This window comes from Sarcophilus harrisii, chromosome X, assembly GCF_902635505.1.
Source record: "Sarcophilus harrisii chromosome X, mSarHar1.11, whole genome shotgun sequence".
Taxonomy (NCBI): domain Eukaryota; kingdom Metazoa; phylum Chordata; class Mammalia; order Dasyuromorphia; family Dasyuridae; genus Sarcophilus; species Sarcophilus harrisii.
The window spans coordinates 47,855,471-47,865,414 of NC_045432.1; the positions used below are offsets into that span (position 1 = coordinate 47,855,471).

The following is a 9,944-nucleotide window of genomic DNA, read 5'->3' on the forward strand; positions in this document are numbered from 1 at the left end:
CCCCTTGGTGAGTAGGAAAAGTGACCTTGGGTTAAAATGGAGGATAGGTCCCTTTATTTCTAAAACGGGATAGAGTAATGGCTGGATGGTGTAAGGCAAGGATTCTGACTGCCCTCTTCCCCAACATTCTAGATCTCATTCTACAGTTGAGCAGCAAGTGTCAGTAAGAATCAATACCTTCTGTAAATATGGGTCACACCCCACTCATTGGCTTCTCTCTGACATTATTTACCTTTTAATTTCCAATCTTTTGCTGGGAAATTTTCATCAGTACTTTTATTGGGGATGAGCTTCCTAAATTGGGCTCCTAATTCCCATGGGGGTTTGTAAGTAAATATTGTGTTTTGGCGAATTAAAATTTTTATGGGCATTGCTTATTTTGCATAGAGATTTCATATCATGGTCAATCTGGAGTTTCCTACAACTTTTTAAGAAAAAATGGGGTCACCGGGGGAAAAGTACAGGAAGTCCAAATCTTTAAAATTTGTAATGTTTTGACCAAGTATATAATCTTTAATATTTCTCTTATTTTGACCAAGTATATATTAGTTGTATGCAAAAGAGTGGAAGGGATCACAAGAGAGATAAAAAGAAACAGAGAAAAAATAAAAAGAGATACTTGGCAGAAGAACGATATATAATGAGGGCCAAACAGAAGGATGTAAGCAACCAATAAAAAAAGAAGGAAGGAAGGAAGAGAAGGAGGAAGGGGTAAAAGATGAATGGAAGTATGGAGGGAGAGAAGGAGGGAAGGAAAGAAAGAAGGGGGGAAGGATTAAGGATAAGTGAAGGACATATTTAAAAATGTAAGGAATAACTGTGAAAATTCATTACATTATTTTCTGCAGAACCAGGTTAAAGCATGTCTCATGTTAATTAAAAAGTAAGAGCAAGAACCACCAAGGCAATTCAACCACATAATTTTCAGGGACCCCCTGCTGAGTATCAAAGGTAGCACTAAGTTAAGTAGGGAAAAGTCTCATTATTCCAAAAATGCTCTGGGGACTACAGTTTGCACAAGATATTGCAACGATCCTGACTCCTCTGTCCCTTTAACTTTTAGATCTTATTCACCAGTTGCAGCCCAATTTGTCAGTAAGGACCAAGATCTACTGTAAGTGTGGTCACATCCCAGTATTCCTATTCTCTTTAGCTTGACTTACGTTTTAAAATCGAGCCTTGTACTGGGAAGTTTTTATCAGGGTTTTTATAAGTGGCGTGTTCCTTCAATTGTGGTTACAATGAGATTCCGGCCTTGTAAGTAAATAATATTATTTAGGTAAATATATTATTCTCCTTGTAGATATTTTGAAACTTAAAAGCTTCAATAAAAATATTATGGCAAAAAAGGTACCTACATGAAAATGTATAAGAATTTTATATATTCATTTCTAAATATTTTTACCAAGTTCATCTCATTTCAGTGAGGAAAGTCAAATGGGTAGCAAGAGATTGAAAAAGAGAGACAGAAAATAAGGGACATTTAACAGAAGTGGGATGAAAGAGGGAAAAGAAAGAAAGGAAGGAATAAGGGAAGAGGTTAAGGAAGGAAAGAGGTAAGGGAGGATAAAATGAAAAGATAAATTTTAAAATGGAAGGAAAATGGAACAAGATTCAATGAATTCTTTTCTGCATAGCTGGGAGAAAGGAGTTGTCATGTTAATTAAGATGGCACAGAAAGAACCTCCAAGTCTTTGTCACCCTGGGATTTTTCAGTGGACCCCCTGGGGAGTAGTAAAGTTGCCCCTGGTTTCCAATAGGGGAAGATCCCATTATTCCAAAAATGAGCTTGGGGTGAGGAATGTCTGCACGCTATAATGCAATGGCCCTGAGTGTCCAGTCTTCCTTAAACTTCTAGACCTCCTTCATCAGTTGAGCACCAAGTGTCAATAAGGACGAATATCCTTTCTAAGTATGGGTCATGTCCCAGTCATACTGATTTCTTTGGCTTGATTTTCCTTTTAAAATCCAAACTTGTGCTGGGAATGTATATCACTGTTTTTACCAGTGGCGTGCTTTCTCACTTGTGGCCAGAATGCGTTTAGGACCTGGTAAGTAAATGTTGTGGTGCAGGAAAATATTTGATTGCGCTTGTCTACGTTTTGAAAATAAAAAGTAAAATCAAATATATTTTTGGTTAAAGAGGACACTGAGCAAAAACGTACAGAATTTGTAGGTGTATATAACTTACTAATATTTTGACCCAGTGTGCCTTACTTCTCTGAGATCCAAAAAGATAGTGAGGAAACAAATAAAAGAGGGAGAACTCAAAGGACATTTAGCAGAAGTAGGATATAAGTGGGGAAAGCTACAAAGGCAGGAAGCAAGGAACAAAGGAAGGATAAAAAGGGATGGAAAATAAAAAGTGAAGGAAAAAGTGACCAGATCCAATTAATCTTCTTGAGGATAGCAGGGTAAAATCAAGTCTCACATTAATCCAAAAATGATCAGGAGCAGTCTCCAAGTTACTGACGGCCACTGATCTCTCTGTGGACCCCCTGGTGAGTAGGAAAAGTGATCCTGGGTTAAAATGGAGGAAAGGTCCATTAATTCCTCACATCGGATAGAGAATAAAGGCTCGACAGTATAAGTCAAGGATCCTGACTGCCCTCTTCCCCAACATTCTAGATCTCATTCTACAGTTGAACAACAAGTATCAATAATAGTCAATGCCTTCTGTAAGTATGAGTCACACCCCAGGCATCCTGTTCTCTCTGACTTGATTTACCTTTTAATTTCCAAGCTTCTGCTGGAAAATTGTCATCAGTACATTTACTGGGGTTGAGCTTACTAAATTCGGCTCATAATTTGCATGGGGATTCGTAAGTAAATATTGTGTTTTTTGCAAATTAAATTTTTTATGGGGCATTGCTTATTTTGCATACCGATTTCATATAATGATCAACATGGAGTCCCTTACAATTTTTAAGAAAAAATGTGTTTTCTAGAGACTAAAGTAAAGGAAGTTAAAATCTTTAAAATTTCTAAAGTTTTGACCAAGTATCTATTATTTGTATCTGAAAGAGTGCAAGGGGATCAAGAGAGAGAGAAAAAGAGAGAGAGACAAAATATAAAGGGATACTTGGCAGAAGAAGGATGTAATGGGGGCTAAAGGGAAGGATGGAAGGAACCATTAAGAAAAGAACGAAGGAATAAGGAAGCAAGAAAGAAGAAGGATAAAGGAAGGACATATTTAAAAATGTAAGGAATAACTGCCAAGATTCATTAATTATTTTCTGCAGAGCCAGGTGAAAGCAAGTCTCATTAATTAAAAAGGAAAAGAAAGATCCCCAAAGTCATGGTCGACCATATAATTTTCAGGGGATGCCCTGGTGAGTAGGAAGGTGGCCCCCTGCTGGGTATCAGAGTTGGCACTAAGAGGCCCATTATACCAAAAATGCTAAGGAGACTAATGTCTGCACAGGATATTGGAATGATTCTGACTCCTCTGTTCCTTTAACTTGTAGATCTCATTCACCAGTTGCAGCCCAAGTTGTCAATAAGGACCAAGACCTTCTATAAGTATGGTCACATCAACATAATTCTGTTCCCTTTAGCTTGATTTACCTTTTAAATCCAGCCTTAGTGCTGGGAAGTTTTCATCAGTGTCTTTGCCAGTGGCGTCCTCCTTCACTTGTGGTGACAATGAGTTTTTGTAATAATAGGATTTGGGGAAATATATAATTCTCCTTGCACATATTTTGAAACTTTAAAGTTTGAATAAAAACTGTTATGGCAAAAAGGTCCCTATGTGAAAATGTATAAGAATTTTAGATGTTCATATCTTAATATGTTTATCAAGTTCACTTCATTTCAATGAGAAAAGTCAAAGGATTAGTAAGAGAATAAAAAAGAGACACAGAAAATAAGGGACATTTAACAGAAGTAGGATGCAAGAGGGAAAAGGGAAAGAGAAAGAAAGGAAGGAAGGAAGGTAGAGGATAAGTAAGGACCGAAGGAAGGAAGGATAAAAAGGAAAAGACAAATTTTAACATGGAAGGAAAAACAAATAAGATGCAATGAATTCTTTTCTGCATAGCCAGGAGAAAGAAATTCTCACGTTAATTAAGAAGGAACAGAAAGAACTTCCAAGACATTGTCAACTTGGGATTTCTCAGTGGACCCCCTGGTGAGTAGGAAAGGTGGCCATGGGTTCCAATAGGGGAAGGTCCCATTATTCCAAAAATGAGATTAGGGATAGTAACGTCTGCACATTATAATGCAGTTGCCCTAATTCCAGTCTTTCTTAAACTTCTACGTCTCCTTCATCAGTTGAGCACCAAGTGTCAATAAGGATCAATATCCTTTCTAAGTAAGGGTCACATCCCAGTCATACTGTTCTCTTTGGCTTAATTTACCTTTCAAAATCCTAACTTGTCCTGGGAATTTTCATCAATGCTTTTACCAGTGGCGTGCTCCATCACTTGTGGCCAGAATGCATTTGCGGTCTGGTAAGTAAATGTTGTGGCGTAGGAAAATATATGATTGCGCTTGCCTATGTTTTGAAAATAAAAAGTAAATTTAAATATATTTTTGGTTAAAAAGGACACTGAGCAAAAAAGTAACGTATTTGTAGGTGTATATAATTTACTAATATTTTGTTCCAGTGTGCCTCACTTCTATGAGAAGAGATCCAAAATGATAGCGAGAGACCACATGAGAGAGGGAGGAATCAAAGGATATTTAGGAGAGAAATAGGATATATGTGGGGAAAAAGGGAGGAAAGCTACAAACACAGGAAGCAAGGAACTAAGGAAAGATAAAAAGGGATGGAGAAATAAAAAGTAAAGGAAAAACTGAGGAGCCCTAATTAATTCTCCTCAGGATAGCGGGGTGATTAATCCAGAAATGATCAGGAGAAGCCTCACTGACAGCCACTGATCTCTCAGTGGACCCCTGGTGAGTAGGAAAAGTGACCCTGGGTTAAAATGGGGGATAGGTCCCTTAATTCCTAAAATGCAAATGAGAATAATGCTGAATGGTCTAAGGCAAGGATCCTGACTGCCCTCTTCCCCAACATTCTAGATCTCATTCTACAGTTGAACAGCAAGTGTCAGTAACAATCAATGCCTTCTGTAAGTATGGGTCACACCCCAGACATCCTGTTCTCTCTGACTTGATTTACCTTTTAATTTCCAAGCTTGTGCTGGGAAATTGTCATGAATACTTTTACTTGGGACGAGCTTCCTAAATTGGGCTTATCATTCGCATGGGGGTTTGTAAGTAAATATTGTGTTTTGGGGAATTAAATTTTTATGGGGTATTGCTTATTTTGCATACCGATTTCATGTAATGGTCAACCTGGAGTCCCCAAAAGTTTTTAAGGAACAATGGGGTCATCAGGGGAAAAAGTACAGGAATTTGAAATCTGTTAAATGGCTACTGTTTTGACCTAATATCTATTAGTTATATGTGAAAGAGTGCAAGGGATCACAAGAGAGAGAAAAATAAACAGAGACACAATAAAAAGCGATACTTGGCAGAAGAAAGATATATAATGGGGGCCAAAGGGAAGGATGCAAGGAACAAATAAAAAAAGAACAAAGGAAGGAAGAAAGGAAGGAAGAGAAGGAGAAAGGGGTAAAAGATGAAAGGTGGTATGGAGGGAGAGAAGGAGGGAAGGAATGAAGGGAGGAAGGAGGAAGGATAAGTGAAGGACTTATTTAAAAATGTAAGGAATAAGTGCCAGGGTTTGTAATTTTCTACAGAGCAGGTGAAAGCATGTCTCATGTTAAATAAAAAGGAGCAGAAAGAACCCCCAATCATGTTTGACCGCATAATTTTCAGGTGACCCCTGCTAAGTACCAAAGGTAGCACTAAGTTGAGTAAGGAAAAGGCCCATTATTCCAAAAATGCTACAGGGACTACAATTTTCACAGGATATTGTAATGGTCCTGACTCCTCTGTTACTTTAACTCCTAGACCTCATTCACCAGTTGCTGCCCAAGTTGTCAGGAAGGACCAAGATCTACTGTAAGTATGGTCACATCCAAGTAATCCTGTTCTCTTTAGCTTGATTTACCTTTTCAAGTCCAGCCCTGTGCTGGGAAGCTTTCATCAGTATCTTTGCCAGTGGCGTGCTCCTTCAATTGTGGTTACAATGGGTTTTTGGCCTTGTAAGCAAATAATATGATTTAGGCAAATATATAATTCTCCTTGCATATATTTTGAAACTTAAAAGCTTCAATAAAAACTGTTAAGGCATAAAAGGTCCCCATGTGAAAATGTACAAGAATTTTAGATGTTCCTATTTTATTTTTTTACCAAGTTCACCTCATTTTGATGAGGAAAGTCAAATGGGTAGCAAGAGAATGAAAAAGAGAGACAGAAAATAAGGGACCTTTAGTATAAGTAGGATGAAAGAGGTAAGAAGATAAGATAAAAGAAGCATGGAAGGAAGTAAAGAAGAATGGAAGGGGTTAAGGAAGAAAGGATAAAAATGAAAAGACAAATTTTAAAATGGTAGGAAAAACCGACAAGATTCAATGAATTCTTTTCTGCACAGCTGGGAGAAAGTGGTTCTCATGTTATTAAAAAGGAACAGAAAGAACCTCCAAGTCATTGTCAACTTGAAATGTCTCAGTGGACGCCCTGGTCAGTAGGAAAGGTGGGTCCGGGTTCCAATGGGGGAAGGTTCCATTATTACAAAAATGAGATTAGGGAGAGTAACGTCTGCATACTATAATGCAATGGCCCTGACTCCAGTCTTCCTTAAACTTCTAGATCTCCTTCATTAGTTGAGCACCAAGTGTCAATAAGGACCAATATCCTTTCTAAGTATGGGTCACATCCCAGTCATCCTGTTCACTTAGGCTTGATTTACCTTTCAAAATCCAAACTTGTCTTGGGAATTTTCATCAGTGTTTTTACCAGTGGTGTGCTCCCTCACGTGTGGCCAGAATGTGTTTGGGGCCTGGTAAGTAAATGTTGGTGCACAAGAAAATATATGATTACTCTTGCCTATGTTTTTAAAATTAAAATTAAAATAAAAAAAATTATGGTTAAAGAGGTCACTGAGGAAAAAAATACAAGATTTATAGGTTTGGATAACTTAGTAATATTTTGACTCAGTGTGCTTCACTTCTATGAGAAGAGATCCAAAAGGATAGGGAGAGAACAAATAAAAGAGGGAGAAATCAATGCACATTTAGCAGAAGTAGGATATAAGTGGGGAAAGAGGGAAGAAAGCTACAAATGAAGGAAGGAAGGAAGAAAGGAAGGAAGGAAGGAAGGAAGGAAGGAAGGAAGGAAGGAAGGAAGGAAGGAAGGAAGGAAAGAGAAAAAGGATGGAAAAATAAAAAGTGAAGGAAAAACTGACCAGCACCAATTAATTCTTCTCAGGAAATTGGGGTCAAATCCAGTCTCACATTAATCCAAAAATGATCAGAAGAAGCCACCATATCACTGACAGCCACTGATCTCTCAGTAGACCCCCCTGGTGAGTAGAAAAAGTAACCTGGGTTAAAATGGGGGATAGGTCCAATTAATTCCTCAAATGGGATAGAGAGTAATGGCTGGACGCTGTAAGACAAGGATCCTGACTGCCCTCTTCCCCAACATTCTAGATCTCATTCTACAGTTGAGCAGCAAGTGTCAGTAATAATCAATGCCTTCTGTAAGTATGGGATACACAACAGTCATCCTGTTCTCTCTACTTGATTTACCTTTTTAAGTTCAAGCTTGTGCTGGGAAATTGTCATCAGTACTTTTACTGGGGATGAGCTTCCTAAAATGGGGCTCGTCATTCGCATGGGGCTTTGTAAGTAAATATTGTGTTTTGGGGTATTAAATTTTTTATGTTGCATTGCTTATTTTGCATACCGATTTCATATAATGGGCAACCTCAAGTCCCCTAAAACTTTTTAAGAAAAAATGGGGTCGCCAGGGGTAAAAGTACAGGAAGTGGAAATCTTTAAAATTTCTAATGTTTTGACTAATGTTTGATTAATGTTACGTATATATTAATTGTTTACGAAAGAGTGCAAGGCATCAGGAGCGAGACAAAAAAAGACAGAGACAAAATAACAAGGGATACTTGGCAGAAGAAGGATATAATGGTGGCCAAAGGGAAGGATGCAAGGAAGAAGTAAGAAAATAAGGAAGGAAGGAAGGAAGCAAGGAAGGAAGGAAGAAGGAAGAGATGGAGGAAGAAGGGGGAAGGGAGGAAGGGCGGTATGGAGGGAGATAAGGAGGGAAGGGAGGAAGAATTAAGGGTAAGTGAAGGACATATTTAAAAATGTAAGGAATAATTGCCAAGATTCGTTAAGTTATTTTCTACAGAGCAGGTGAAAGCATGTCTCATGTTACTTAAAAAGGAACAGAAAGGACTTCCAAGTCATGGTCGACCACATAATTCTCTGGGGACCCCCTGTTGAGTAGGAAGGTGGCCCCCTGCTGATTATGAAAAGTAGCCCTAAGTTAAGTAAAGAAAAGGCCCATTATTCCAAAAATGCTACAGAATCCAGTGTCTACACAGGATATTGCAATGATCCAGACACCTCTGTTCCTTTAACTTTTAGATCTCATTCACCACTTGCAGCCCAAGTTGTCAGTAGGACCAAGATCTACTGTAAGTATTGTGCCATCCACTTAATCCTGTTGCGCTTACCCATGTTTTGAAAATAAAAATAAAAATTAAATAAATTTATGGTTAAAGAGAACAATGAGGGGAAAAGTATAGGATTTGTAGATCTATGTAACCCAGTGTGCCTCACTTCTATGAGAAGAGATCCAAAAGGATAGCCAGAGAACAAAATAGAGAGGGAGAAATCAAAGGAGATTTAGCAGAAGTAGGATATAAGTGGGGAAAGAGGGAAGAAAGCTAGAAAGGCAAGAAGCAATGAGGGAAGGAAAGAGTAGCACTAAGTTAAGTAGGGATAAGGCCCATTATTCCAAAAATTCTATGGAGACTAATGTCTGCACAGGATATTGCAATGATCCTGACTCCTCTGTTCCTTTAACTTCTAGATCTCATTGACCAGTTGCAGCCCAAGTTGTCAGTAAGGACAAAGATGTACTGTAAGTATGGTCACATCGCCATATTCCTGTTCTCTTTAGCTTGAGTTACCTTTTAAAGTCCAGCCTCGTACTGGGAAGTTTTCATCAATGTCTTTGCCAGTGGCATCCTCCTCCAATTGTGGTTACAATTAGTTTTCAGCCTTGTAAGTAAATAATAGGATTTGGGGAAATATATAATTCTCCTTGCAAATATTTTGAAACTTAAAAGCTTTTATAAAAACTGTTATGGCAAAAAATGTCCCTTTGTGAAAATGTATAAGAATTTTAGATGTTCATATCTTATTTTCACCAAGTTCACGTAATTTCAATGAGGAAAGTCAAATTGGTAGCAAGAGAATGAAAAGGAGAGACTGAAAATAAGGGACATTTAATGGAAGTAGGATTAAAAAGGGAAGAAGGGAAAAGGAATGAAGGAAGGAAGAATGAAAGAGGTTAAGGAAAGGAAGGAGGGAAGGAAGGATAAAAATGAAAAGATAAATTTTAAAATGAAAGGAAAAATGAACAAGATTCAATCAATTCTTTTCTGCACAGCTGGGAGGAAGCAGTTCTCATGTTAATTAAGAAGGAACATAAAGAACCTCCAAGTCATTGTCAACCTGGGATTTCTCAGTGGACCCCCTGGTGAGTAAGAAAGGTGGCCGAGGTCCCAATGGGGGAAGGTCCCATTATTCCAAAAATGAGATTAGGGAGAGTAACATCTTCATGTTATAATGTAATGGCCTGACTTCAGTCTTCCTTAAACTTCTAGATCTCCTTCATCAGATGAGCACCAAGTATCAATAAGGATCAATATCCTTTCTAAGTATGGGTCACATCCCAGTCATACTGTTCTGTTAGGCTTGATTTACCTTTCAAAATCCAAACTTATCCTGGGAATTTTCATCAATGTTTTTACCAGTGGCGTGCTCCCTCACGTGTGGCCAGAA

At 38.1% G+C, this 9,944-nt stretch overlaps 1 long non-coding RNA gene across 1 annotated transcript; it reads left to right on the forward strand.

The window, feature by feature from the left end:
• The first annotated feature begins 7,347 nt into the window (after positions 1–7,347).
• LOC116420327 lies at positions 7,348–9,146 on the forward strand. The gene is made up of 4 exons (XR_004230618.1): positions 7,348–7,438; positions 7,566–7,615; positions 8,520–8,569; positions 8,968–9,146. It is a non-coding gene; the product is annotated as an uncharacterized LOC116420327 (long non-coding RNA).
• Positions 9,147–9,944: the final 798 nt, after the last annotated feature.